Source organism: Amblyraja radiata, chromosome 12, assembly GCF_010909765.2.
Source record: "Amblyraja radiata isolate CabotCenter1 chromosome 12, sAmbRad1.1.pri, whole genome shotgun sequence".
In the NCBI taxonomy this organism is placed as follows: Eukaryota; Metazoa; Chordata; class Chondrichthyes; order Rajiformes; family Rajidae; genus Amblyraja; species Amblyraja radiata.
In genome coordinates this window covers 39038687-39052269 of record NC_045967.1, presented here as the reverse complement: position 1 = coordinate 39052269, position 13583 = coordinate 39038687, and the positions used below count along the sequence as shown (strand labels likewise).

General features: G+C 42.9%; 1 protein-coding gene across 5 annotated transcripts in view; it reads left to right on the top strand.

The window, feature by feature from the left end:
• The window catches only part of mid2 (midline 2), a 192220-nt gene that overhangs the window by 78101 nt on the left and 100536 nt on the right, over positions 1-13583 (top strand). The gene's annotated exons all lie outside the window — the stretch shown is intronic.

Below are 13583 nucleotides of genomic sequence, written 5' to 3'. Positions count from 1 at the left end.
TCTTAAAAATAGCAGTCAGGGGATATGGGGAGAAGGCAGGAACGGGGTACTGATTGGGGATGATCAGCTATGATCACATTGAATGGCGGTGCTGGCTCGAAGGGCTGAATGGCCTACTCCTGCACCTATTGTCTATTGTCTATATGCTAATTTAGTTTGGCCAAAACGTTGTTATGACAAATTGTGATGAAGGAGCTCAAACACCATCACACGGATTGAGATATAATATCAGGCAGTTTTGAGTCAACTGCACAAGGTTATTTATCATTTCTGGCATTGTTTAAGACTATCATTTAAAACAAATTCCTCTTGTTATTATACATCTGCCTGAGGAGACAATGGGATCGGGATGAGATTGTTTGGATGAATATGAATAAAAATATCTCTGTGTTTAGATGGGAATTGTCAGCACATCAATTTCTCGGGTAAAAAATGGGAATGGGGAGACCGTGTTGCTTGAATGTAATTTTAGTTAAGGTTGAAATTGAAGGGAAAGATTGTATTACATGATAAATGATGAATGTTTTATTCGAGTCAAATGACAAGGAAAATCAACATACAATTTCGTAACATAGATAAGATGCTGAAACATGCTCTAACCAAAGAGCTTGTAGATTGCATAGTTTTTATGAATCATGTATAAGGCCAGAGCAAAATTTCCACTCCCTCATTTATTTTAGTAGCACTATTACATCTGTCAGGTGATTCCATCAACTGACAGATAGAAGAACAGTGTTTCAACTTTACAGCAGAAGATTTTATTGACCCATGGAGAAAGTGAGTATCTCTGTAAACAAATTCACACTAGGAAGAAGCTCCTCTGTGTATTCAAATTGCTGGAAAATTAGTGAGGTATCATTAATGGAACATGAATACATTTTAGCCAATGCTCTGAACATAACTTCAGGAGTCAAACGGGATAAATAGATGCTGAAATAAGATGCGTTAATGATTCATTGGAGCCCATTAAGGGCATGTAAAGATGATTAGGAACTTGCCTTTGAATGCGTGTCTTTAAGTATGCATTTTGCAACTAGGCAGTCCTTCTGCTTACACATCATCCACATTGTGCCATTTGTCCCCTTCTATGTTGTTCCTCAAAATATTTGCTGTTGAAGTTAACTTTTTGTAAGAAACATATGTTTTGAATATTTTATGCCTTTGGGCCGTTGCACAGTTTAATGGGTACTTGTGAAGTACGTGCATATTTGAGAATTGATGTGGAATAAACAATAATCTGTAAGTGTGATTAGTTTTGGTGATTAGTTCAATCCATATCCACTGTTTGAAACGTTATTTCTTTTTAAGCACCGTCCTGCAAGTTATCCAGGAATTCCAAAATTGTATGAGATCTCCAGTCTGGCTATTTGCCTACCACAGCCATCTCTACAATCCTATCCTCAAGCAACACAATGGTGCAGCGGTAGAGTTGCTGCCTGACAGCGTCAGAGACCCGGGTGCTGTCTGTATAGAGTTTGTACATTCTCCCTGTGACCGCATTGGTTTTCTCCGGGTGCTCCAATTTTCTCCCACACTCCAAAGACATACAGCTCCGTGAGTTAGTTGGCTCCTGTAAAATTGTAAATTGTCCCTAGTGTGTAGGGTGATCGCTGGTCGGTGCGGGTTTGGTGGGCCTTTTCCCTTGCTGTAGCTCTAAAGTCTGAAGCATGATATCTTTGTCAACTCCCACCTCCAGACATTCTGTTGGGTATCTATGTCCCTTCACATCGACTTCTCTGAGGCTTGCATTCTGTAGCCAATATGGTGATGCCACTCAATTTATGATCGATAATCTGCTGGACCTGGGGCGCAATTGCTGATTTGTATCGCTATTTCTCTAAAGCAGAAATCAGCCAACAATAAACTATTTATTTAGCTAACTGGACAAATGTAGAAACAAGGATCTGCAGATGCTGACCCAATTGGTAGCACCATTTTGACCAAACACAAAGTGTTGCAATAGTGTTCGTACACCCATGCTTCAGAAAGCACAGTAAAGAGAGATGATCATTCATTCTGACAATTTGTTTCAAAGAAAAAATCTCTCTTAATGCAAGATGCACACTAGGCGTAGGTTCACTGCTACATAGGAGCCTCTGCATTGCATTCTTGCATATATTAGAGAGAATGGAAGTTGGGGTCCAGGGGGAGGTTTGTGGTGAGCGTTCTGCAGCGTCCAGCTGGGAAAATGCAACCAGGAAGGTCTGCCGATTAAAGGGAAAATCATCCCTTTAAACCCCCACTGCACCTTTGACACTTTCCAAGCACCACAGACTGACTGGCTTTGTCATGTCTCCTTTCATTTATCAAGACATTGGTTAGTGTTGTACTTCCGGTGGCGCTGGTGCCAGCAGCCTCCACCTTCAGCCCGGTATCTTTTTGTTTTTTTAGTTATGTTAAAGTGTGTTTTTTATGTTTTTTTAAATGTCTTTATGTGGGTGAAGAGGGCACGGTAAGGGGGATACCGTCCTTCGGTCGCTTCCTGGAGAGGACGCGACTATTATTCGAGTTGCGTCCTCACCCCCCCAGCGGCCTACCTACTGGATTGGCGCGGCCTTTCCTGCCGGGATCGACCAGAGCTCCAGCAGCGGCGGGACAGCGCTGTAACATCGCGGGGCTGGCGATGCCTTACCGGGGATCGCCGTCTGGAGCCCGGAGTGCTGGACCTGCTGCACCGACATCATGGAGCTGCGGTTTGCGGAGCTCCCAACGCGGGCGGCGCTGATCAACAACGCGGGGTCCTGCGACTCCACCCGGCTCGGCCTGCGGACTCGGGAGCTGCGGACTCCGGCTGTGGGAGGCGGCTGATCAGGAGGTCCGGGCCGCTGAGGAGGAGGATGTTCACCGTCGGGGATCGGCGTCGGCGTTCCATCAGCCCGGCGTGAGGGCCTGAACATCGGGCCGCCCGGTGCGGCGACTGCGGGTGCTAGGAAGGCCTCGACCACGAGTGAACATCTGGGAAGATCGGAGGGGAGGCTGGCTGGACTATGGTGCCTTCCTCACCTTGGTGCCACTGTGTTATGTTGTGTCGTGGACTTTCTGTGTTTGTGCTTTTCTTTTTTTAATTCAATTTTATTTTTAATATGTTTTATTATTTATTATTTATTTATTTTTATGATACTGCCTGTAAGGAAAATTCATTTTGTTGTCTCTAATTGAGACAATGACAATAAATTTGAATACAATACAATACAATAGTCTTCAGTCAGGATACAAGTTGGCAGATAATTAATTTAAATTAGGACAGAAATATTGCATTGTTTTTGATCTCATAATCTTATTTAATTGTCATGGTTAGCGTTGTACAATGGCATGGTTTAAGTATCTGCATTTAATTCTGTTATCCTTTATTCTGATCATGCACTGCATACTAACTGTTCCCATTGTCTAGTTAAATGCTGTGCTGTTTTGAGTGGGTTGTTAGTGCTATAGAAAACAAAAGTCCAACAATTATAAAGTAATAAAAAATGTGGTGGCATTAATGGGAACTCTTGTATTTCAGAGGAAATAATTTCTAAAACTAAACAAAGGCCCCATCGAAAGTTGCCAACTTTGCCCTTTCTGCACATTCTGATTTGACATGGGTCAGATTTCATATTCATGCTGACAACACTCGGATCTATTCCTCTGCCACTCTCATTGATTTGTAAACCATCTCTGTATTGTCTATCTGCTTACCGAACAACAGTCTTCTTCAACTTATTCATTTCTTTCCAAACATTGACAGTCTGGCTCCTGATTCCAAATGTCTCCCCCACTTCATTCAAATGGAACCAGACACTGAGCCACAGACTCCTAATGTGAGACAATATAAACACGCACTGCTTGCCAATCTTTGCTGTTGTGGTAAAATCCCACATGAAACCCCATCCACGCCAAAATTAGTTGAATGCTACTGTTAGACTCCCAAGATGCACCTTCCTTAAACTGCAGTTAGCTCCAGAATTCTACATCCGCCATCTAACCCTTGCTGAGACCAGTTTCCTTGGCAAACTCCAGTAACAAGATGGAGAATTCAAGTTTTCTCGTTGTCATCCACAGACCAGACCTGTTTGTAGCTTTGACAGGGACACAAGAATCTACAAATGTTGGCTTCTCAATTCTGATGAAGGGTCCTGATCCAAAATCTCACCAGTCTCTTCCCTCCATGGATGCCGCCTGATCCATTGAGTTCCTCCAGCAGTTTGCTATTTGCTCATAACTTTGATCCTCCCTACTTCTCAAGTGGCCAGCTATGCAAGTATTCTTTATCAAACAACTCCATTGTTCCTTCATTGATGCAGAGCTTCTGTCACTTTAACTCTCAAGATTCAAGAGACATTTATTGTCACATGCACCAATTGCTACAGTGAAATTTGTGGTCACCATACAGCCATATGAATAAAACAGCACACAGAACACGATAGTCTTTAACATAAACATCCCCACATAGCGGAATCAAAGTTTCCCACTGTGAGGGAAGGCACCAAAGTTCAGTCATCCTCCTCTTTGTTGTTCACCCGTGGCCAGGGCCTCCTGAGCCCCCCGCAGTCGCCGCTACGGGCAGCCCGATGTTCAGGCCCTCTCGCCGGTATGTAGGAACTCCGACGTCGGAACGGAAGAACATTCTCAGCGGCTTGGACTTCCGAATCGGCCACTTCTTACCGGAGACCGCGGCTCCCAAAGACCACAGGCCAAGTTGGGCGGAGATTCACACTGGCGGCCCTCGGCAAAGGAATCCCAGAACTCCGCGATGTTGAAGTCAGCACCGCCCGCGGCTGGGCTCTGCAAACCACAGATGTTGAAGCAGCAGGCCCAACACTCTGGAGCTTCAAACGGTGATCCCCGGTTAGGCATCGCCCGCTCCACGATGGTAAATCAGTGCTGCGGCGCTGCTGAAGCTCTGGCCGGCCTCCGTCTCCAGCAGGATAGTCCGCGCCAATCCAGTTGGTAGGCCGCGAGGGGGGGCGAGGACGCGACTCGGAGAATAGTCGCATCCTCGCCAGGAAGTGAATGGGAAACAGTTTCCCCCTTACCCTACCCATCTCCCCACATAAATATACTAAAATAAAACTCCAAAACATACTTTTTAAACAGACTAAAAATTAAAAAAAGATGGAAAATGACAGACTGTAGGCAGAGGCTGCCATCATGCGGCACCCCTAGTGGCACTGTTAACCCTTTCTGCGAACTCTCTCACTTCCTCCAGAGACCTCAGTAAAGGCAATGCCAACCATTCAACCAATTCCACTGCTATGCCATCATCCTCACCCCAGACATTTCTTTTTTGTCCTATTGAGGCCAACAGAAGTTGATGTTTAAAAAAAAAAACATGTAATCTGTGGCAAAATTGGAGGGAAAATGAGATGAGAGTAGCAATGTTGAAAAAAGGCTGACAAGACAAAATAAAGAGCAGAATGTGTGAATCTATATGCCAAGAGATTTTCATGGAGGTAACTTTACAGATTGTAGGAAGCACGGAATACAGAGATAAGAACAGATAAAGGGAAAGCAAATGTGTAGGAAGGAAGCAGAAAAAGTAAATAAAACATATTAGGAAAAATGAGAGCCTGAGGTGAGAGTGACAAGACCATCAGAAAAAAATGCTGTCAGGCAGTGAGGGTAGTCATGGAATACAGAAAGATAAAGGACCAGAATAAAACATAACAAGTGAAGCATAAAAAATGAATGACTAACAGGGGACAATGAAAAACTAGAAGTGTCCCGGTGTTCCATTGAAAAAACCAGTGCGCTTTTAAATAAATGATACAGAAAGAATATGTACAAGTTAAGGGTTTAAATGGGAATAAACAGCCTCAAGTTTCTGAACATGCAAGAGTATATTCCTGAGCAGATACTTCAGGAATTAATGAAAAATGCCAGTCCCCATGTTTCCCTGACATGATTTACCAAATAAATTGCTAAAAATATTTTGGTGCTGTTGGATGCAGAAAATTGACAAGCGAGATGAAAATGTGTAGTGCTCTTAATGCCAGAAAATGGTAGGACAACAAAAAAAAGCTGTTAACAAATAGGTCAATCCTAAGTGTAAAGATTTTAGTCATACAGGGAGATGCTGACGCATCAATCCTAAATATGGATATGAGTTCCTGAGCCATGGAGGTGATCAAAACTTGAGCCATGGAGGTGATCAAATTGCATTAATTGTTCCTCTTTCTGCTCTACTGACCCATTCATAGTCTTATTGTCTGCAGGTCATGAATCAGAAATAGTTGATATTTCCAATCTTGTAATTCCATTTTCATTTTCCATTTTCCTTCCCGAGGTAATCCTTTTAGCCTCTGTGGTAGATGGACAACACAGTGCTTGAAACAGACAACACTGTGTTAATTGTTGTAGAATTAGGGAACAACATCAAAGAATTGAACTGGGTTATGAAGGATTCTCATAGTTAATTTGATTTATTCAGCTGCATCTTTTTTAGGAACTAAATCCCACATGAAAGCACATTGAGTTAGCTGATAAGTATCTTCGTCTCTCCAGATATTTTTGAGTAAACATTTGCAAATTACTCTACCATTTTGACATTGTCTGTCGACTCATATTTACATGCCTATTAAATTCATTTGACATCATTTTATAGCTTTTCAATAAAGTTGATGCTTAGTCAAAGAGACAACACATTGGCAGTGTTTAAAAAAAAATCTGGTTTAGACACAGTGCATATGTTGAAACAAGGAAATGCAGATACTGGGTTACAAATAGACACAAAATGCTGGAGTAACATAGCGGGTCAGGCTGCATCTCTGAAAAACATGGATGGGGGCATTTTTGTTGCATGATACCCAGTCAGTGAAAAGACTAAAGATAAATAATGTTTAGTGCAAAATAAAATCCAGTGAAGCCCAACTAATGATAGTCCACAGGTCTCCAATGAGGTAGATGGTAGGTCAGGATCACTTTCTAGTTAGTGATAGGATGGTTCAGTTGCCCGATAACAGCTGGGAAGAATGTCCCTAAATCTGGAGGTGTGTGTTTTCACATTTCTGTACCTCTTACCTATTGGGAGAGGGGAAAAGAGGGAGTGACTGGGGTGAGACTCATACTTGATTATGCTGGTGGCCTTGCCGAGGCAGCGTGGTGTAGATGGAGTTAATGGAAGGGAGGTTGGTTTGCGTGATTGTCTGGGCTACGTCCACAATTCTCTGCAATTTCTTGCGGTTTTAGATGAAGCTGTTCCCAAACCATACTGTGATGCATCCTGATAAAATGCTTTCTACGGCGCATCTGCAGAAGTTGGTGAATGGTGTTGGGGATACGCTGAACTTCCTCAGTCTTCTAAGGAAGTAGAGAAGTTGATGTGCTTTGTTAAGGGGCTGTCCCACTTGGGCGACCTAATTGGCGAGTTTAGAAAAGTTTGAAAAAATGACATGTTGAAGACCTCCTTCGACTATGTAGAAGACCTTCTTTGACCTCCTTCGACTATGTTGAAGACTAGCTAAGACTAACTTCTGGAAAATTGGTCACCGAATAGTGGAGAGTGAAGACTATCTTCGATCTCCTTCGACCATGACGAAGACTATCTACGATTACCTACGACTAACATGCCGACCTACTACGACTAAACCTACGAGTAAAAAAAATTATCGATTTTTTTTCCATGGCGACCTTTTTTTATTTGCAGACATTTTTTAACATATTGAAAAAAATGCCGTGACCTAGCTGAGGCCTCGAGTACTCGGAGACCACTCTCGAGCATGAAGGAGAGTTACCCAGACCTCCTACGACCTAGTGTCGACCATACTGCTAGTATGAGTCGAGGGCAAACTCGCCAGAACTCGTGGATTAGGTCATTGGGTCCATGTCCCAATGCATAATGTTATTTGTCCATTCCCTCCGCAGATGCTGCCTTTCCTGCTGAGTTCCTACAGCACTTTTTGGGGGACTTTTATTAGTTTGATGTTCTTTTCAGAATGAAAGCAGCAGTATATAGTACATTCAATACACACAATTAATTTGATGGAACGAGTCCAACAGGCACATGCCGTGAGTAATTACTCAAGGTAGGCAGTCAGTCGGCTTTAAAAAAAAATCCTAAACCTCGCAGGCGCAGATTGTTCTCGCCGTAAAAATAATAAATAAAAATAAGTAACAATTCAATTTGTCCAAGGCTTCCAAATCTCCTTCAATTTTTTAATTACTGAATGGGTGGGGGATGGAAGATGAAGGCAGGTGGAGAGATGGTGGGGAAAACGGCAGCACACCGAGACAATTTGAATCGGTTGTCATCTTATTGAATGACAATATTAATTCAAGGGACCAATTGGAGGGAGAGTTCCTTTCACAGCGTGTGGAAAGTCTGTGCCAGGGGTTAAAGATGCGGGGAGGGCAGGAGTGTTGAGAAAGAGGGTGTCAGAGATCATGTCAGTAACTCACTCACCGCTGCCGCAGCGCTCCGGGCATGGACAGCAGAACTGGCCGCCACTACCGGGGACGGAAGCAGCTCGGGTGACTGCGACAGCAGAACCGGCTGCCACTTCAGCGCCTTCTGCAGGCCCGCTTACCTCTGGCAGTGCTCTCCGACTGAACATCTCTCACCTGCTGCTCGCTGGCTTCGCTCATGTCAGCCGCTTCCCGCAAATCCTTATATTCCGACAGCCGAGTAACCTCAATTGGTCCCTTGATCGCGCTGTCAGAATTTAAGGATTTGTGGGAAGCGGCTGACATGAGTGAGGCCGGCGAGCGGCAGGTGAGGGAGGTGTGTCGGGACTAGCCGAAGGGTCCACTAGCAGCCAACCGAGCTAATTCACTCCCTGGCCACAATGCGGTGGCTCCGTGCCCGGAGCGTCGCAAGTGGGTTACTGGCCTCGATCCCCTCCTTCACAACGCTACTACCCTCCCCGCAACTTTACCCCAGGCCAGACTCCTCAAGCGCTGTGAAAGGAGCTCTCCCCCCACCCCGGGAAATACGGTATTTAAAAACATAAAGCACCAAGAAATGCACTTACCACGTTATTGGTGCACAAACTCTATTCTTCTCTCTTTGTTTCCTAAGATACTCTTAAAATAATGACAATCCATATTTGAAAAACCCGCCAAGAAACTTGCACTGCACATGTGCAGTACTGCAAAGGCAGAATTTCAGCTGCCTTCAGCCCCGCTTGTCATTGACGGCTTGAAGCAGCGCTGACAACACGTGGGCTGCACAGACCTCCGCGTGTTGCAAGTGCTGCAGTTGAAAGGCACGGAGAATTATGCCTACCTAAGAGATCGATCTCTTAGATAGGCATAAGTCTCCATGCCTTTACTATTTATATTTAATAATTACCATTTCATAATTTTATTCAGGGTAGGCAGTGCCTATATTGCCTCCCCTGACGGCACGTGCCTGGAGTCCAAATAGGCATGAATGCTTCACTCAAGTATCTTCATCTCTATCAGCATAACTCTCCATTCCTTTTTCCCATGCAATACTTATCCATCCTCCCCTTCAATGTATCTCTACTTTTCACCGGCACTACTCCGCAGGGAAGAGGTCTGCATTCTTATCAATTTGAGTAAAGATGTTTCTGTTGCGTTCCCGATTTCATGGTTGGCTGCTTTCCTGCTAACCTGGAAATGGGTTTCTGATTTCATGCTGTTTTTGAAGTAATAGGTATGACTGCAGTTTTGCACTATATGGCCATAGAATACACAATGTGGTCTTGAAAAGAAAGATGATTTTAAAAGGAAAGCCTTCTATCCTGGGGAATGAAACAGGTTAGCATTTTACTACCCATTGTTGCTAGTGACTAGTTTATATGTTACATATAACTATTGTGACGTTAAGCTTCTTCCACACCATATCCTGTAAATGCTCCTGGATAGGTCCCCATTCCTTGATGAAGGAATGGGGACACCATCAATGATGTACCCTAAGTTTAGTGACAAATGAACAGAACTATTGATTAACTAGGATGATGGATCTCACAGGTGAATCTTAACTGTTTCTCTTTGCCTAGATGCTGCATAGCATGCAGAATTTTTCTAGCATTTTCTAGTTTTATATCAATTAATAAGGTTATGATTGTTTATATATGACAGATTGCTATAATTTGCTCATTCGCCTCACCATATGAAGCAAATGGAAATGTTTTCACATAAGTCCGAGCTACATTTGATTCTGGTGCGTAAAGTTGAAACAAAATTAAATTGAATCCATTAAATTCTACTTACTTAGCATCAAAAATCAATTTATTAAACCGAAATGTAGATTTCACTTCTTGAATTCTTGTGTTGCTGTCATGGATTGAATGTCATTTTTTTCCTTTCTCCGCAAAACGCAGGCAACTGTGTGCAATTGGCGTGAGCTAATTTCTGATCCCATTTGTGGTTAGGTCTGATTGCTGATGAGATCTAGTTGGCACAGAGGAGCATTTCACACATGAGTTGACTGATCTTCAACTTTATGTGTCATACCCATGAGGAGAAATAAAGTCATCATCCTCATGGTTGACTGCTGGAAACTTTTCTGTTTTAATCTTTATCAATCTTCAAATCTGTTTTGATGCTAAGTAGAATTTGATGTATGAAACCTCACAGGAGTTTTTCCCAGGAGTTTCCACCAGGACCTTGAATTTATATGGCAGTTTTCTTTTCTCTTCATAAACCATGTCTCCAAAGAATACAGCAGATTATCTCATAGTGTGGACCAGCTTGCAACCAGATTGAATTTAAGTCAATTTTATTTTAGTAAAGTGCAGGGGATGTGAGATTTTCCCTGTCAACTTCATTCTTTAATGTAATTGGCTAAGTCTGCGGAGAGCCTGCAAGCACACCACTTCTCCTGCTTGTTTGAGAGGCTCTGGTCAACATTGTGCTGTTCATTCTGATACAATACGATAGAACTTTATTTATCCCAGGAGAGAAATTGATCTGCCAACAGTCATAAAACACAAGATATATGAAACATGAAATGAAAGTGACGAGTGGAAAGGATTGGGGGTGTGCAAAGATGGGGGGGGGGGGGGGTCTTCAAACCCATGACAGAAATGGAATGAGTTGTATAGTTTGATAGCCACAGGGAAGAAGGATTTCCTGTGGCATTCTGCACTGCATCTTGGTGGAACCAGTCTGTTGCTGAAGGTATTCCTCAGGTTGACCAGCTAAATGTGAAATTAGATTTAACCTTTGAAATGTATGGGAGATATTCTGGTTTTAGCCATGTCTCTAAATCTATCATCACCATAACTTGATGGTGGATTCAGCGACCCACGTGTCTAAGCACTGCACTATCGGGTATAAATTTGATTGAATGCAGAGCGATGCTCCCTCGCACATAGCCTTGTCAAACATTCCCATGACAGCATAGCACAGTGTGCGTTAAATGCAGAGTAATATTCCACAGGCTCTATAGTTTTGCAAATTAGATGTATCTACATCAGATTCAAACACGCCTTAATCCTACTCTTGGAATGGTGTCTTGTATAATACACAATGATATTTTCTACATTAGTATTTCTCAAGACTTGAATGATAATATTGGCAATGCTTTGAAAATGCCGTTGAATTACTGGCAGCTATATATGGTGACCTGACTTAATAATGGATCTAATGCATGTGACTTGTGCAGCTGTCAGCAAAGTAGCTTTTCAAGCCTCTGCCCCTGAATTGGAACAAAGCTTTGAAGATGAAAGAAGAGTGGTATTTATTCACTAGACCATCTGGTTGCCATTATTTTTTGTAATCACCAAGAAATGTCCTTGGTTCTAGACCTGTAATTCTGACCCATTGCCAGAGGCATTCAAACACAAGATAACTATCAACCTGCTACATTTGAAACAAACTTCAAGGGTCTTTTGGCTTACGCTGGCTGTAACATTGAGTTCTTTACTAGTGCTCATTTTCGACGTGGGTGTTAGTTTTTTTGGGTCCATCCTTATTGCAGATGTCTATTTGTGCCTTATGAAATATGGTATCTGAAGGTTACAACATTATTTTCTGACTACTTTGTCTATTCCTGTGATACCTTTGTTATGCTTCTTTGGTTTTCTGTAAATGCCCCCCCCCCCCCCCCCCCCCCCCCCATTCCTAGTTCCACTTTATCTTTCTAGTATATTGTGTTTTTTCATTAGGGAATTTTTGATGAGGTGAATGAAAATAATGAGAACTTGTCAACATGGATACTCAACCCTCCATCAGCTAAATTGAATAAATTACTTGTGCTGCCTTCTAATTTTGTACTTTTAAATTGCCCGTCCTCCACAAGGCTCTTCCTCCTTGTTGGAGTACTGTACTGCAGCACTGGGTGGCTTTGTTCTTTTCTCCAGAGGCTATTCCTGCCTGACACTCAGTGCTGACAGGTTATTTTAGCAAGGAAGTAAAAGAATCAGACGCCTTATTTTGCTCTGACCTATCATTAGTTCAGATGCTCTTCTGGTAGTGATTGCTAAAGAGTGGTTCAGTAGTTTCCAGTTTGTAACTAAAAGGATATTGGATAGCCTTTGTGCATCTGTCATCATCCTTACTGAAACACAAACCATATGCACTGGAAAAGCAACAAAAAAACCTCCCACATGGTTGTAATGAGAAGTGCACCAGATATTTGGGTCGGGCAACATCTGTGGAGAGAGGAACAACATTTATTAGGTCAGTGACCTCTCATCAGAACTGTTCTTGATCATTTTATTCTGCACCTGATTATATTATTCTGCACCTGATCGAATAAGTAAGTTAAAGCCATTTGCTGCTGTAAGCGGATTCACAATTTTAGCTTAATACTTCACTTAGACATGGTAGCCTGGATTATTCGATTTTGGAATATAATGATTTGTCTCGGGCATTTTGATCATTCAAAATGGAAAACGAGTATTTGATGAGTATTTAAATCTGCGTACCAATTGCACACAGAAGCTCTATGTAAGCAGCATAAGAAATACTCTGCCTTGCATCCTATTCATCCAGCTACCACATCAGTTACCTCCTGTCCCTAACTGTGGAAAAGGTCCATATTGGCCTCATGGGTTGCCTCAGCACCCAAGCATCTCATGGGTTGCCTCAGCACCCAAGCATCTAATTATAATCATTTTGCATCTGGAAAGTCCAGTCAATATGGAACTGTCTTTAACCGAGCAAATCAATTGCTTAAATCCCCCGTCCCACTTGGGCGACCTCCACCGCGACCTCTGGCGACCTTAAGCGACTTTTTTTTTTAAATCCAGGTCGCAGTGACCTACGACCCCCTACGACCTTCCACGACTATGTGTACGACCTCCTACGACTATGTTGAAGACCTCCTTCGACTATGTTGAAGACTGGCTTCGACCATGTATGTTTTACTCGAGGATGGTCTCTGGCAAATTGGTCCGTGAATGAGCACGACCCCCTTCCACCTCAGAGGACCACACCGAAAGCCAACAACGACCAGAGGCGAGTGACTACAGCTCAAATGATCACCTGATTAAATGATGTCATGTCTGCATTTTTTTCTCACTAAAGAATGCCTCCCAGGTTTTTTTTTTTCTTAAATCATTCTGAACCATGCAAGCAAGGAAGGAACTAGTTTGGAGGATGTTAGGAAAAATACAACTACTGCTGTTTGCAGTAGCCCTTTTGCTTCAGCAGCCTTTTAAGAAAGGCAGAAGGGGAAGAGCAAGGATGAAGAG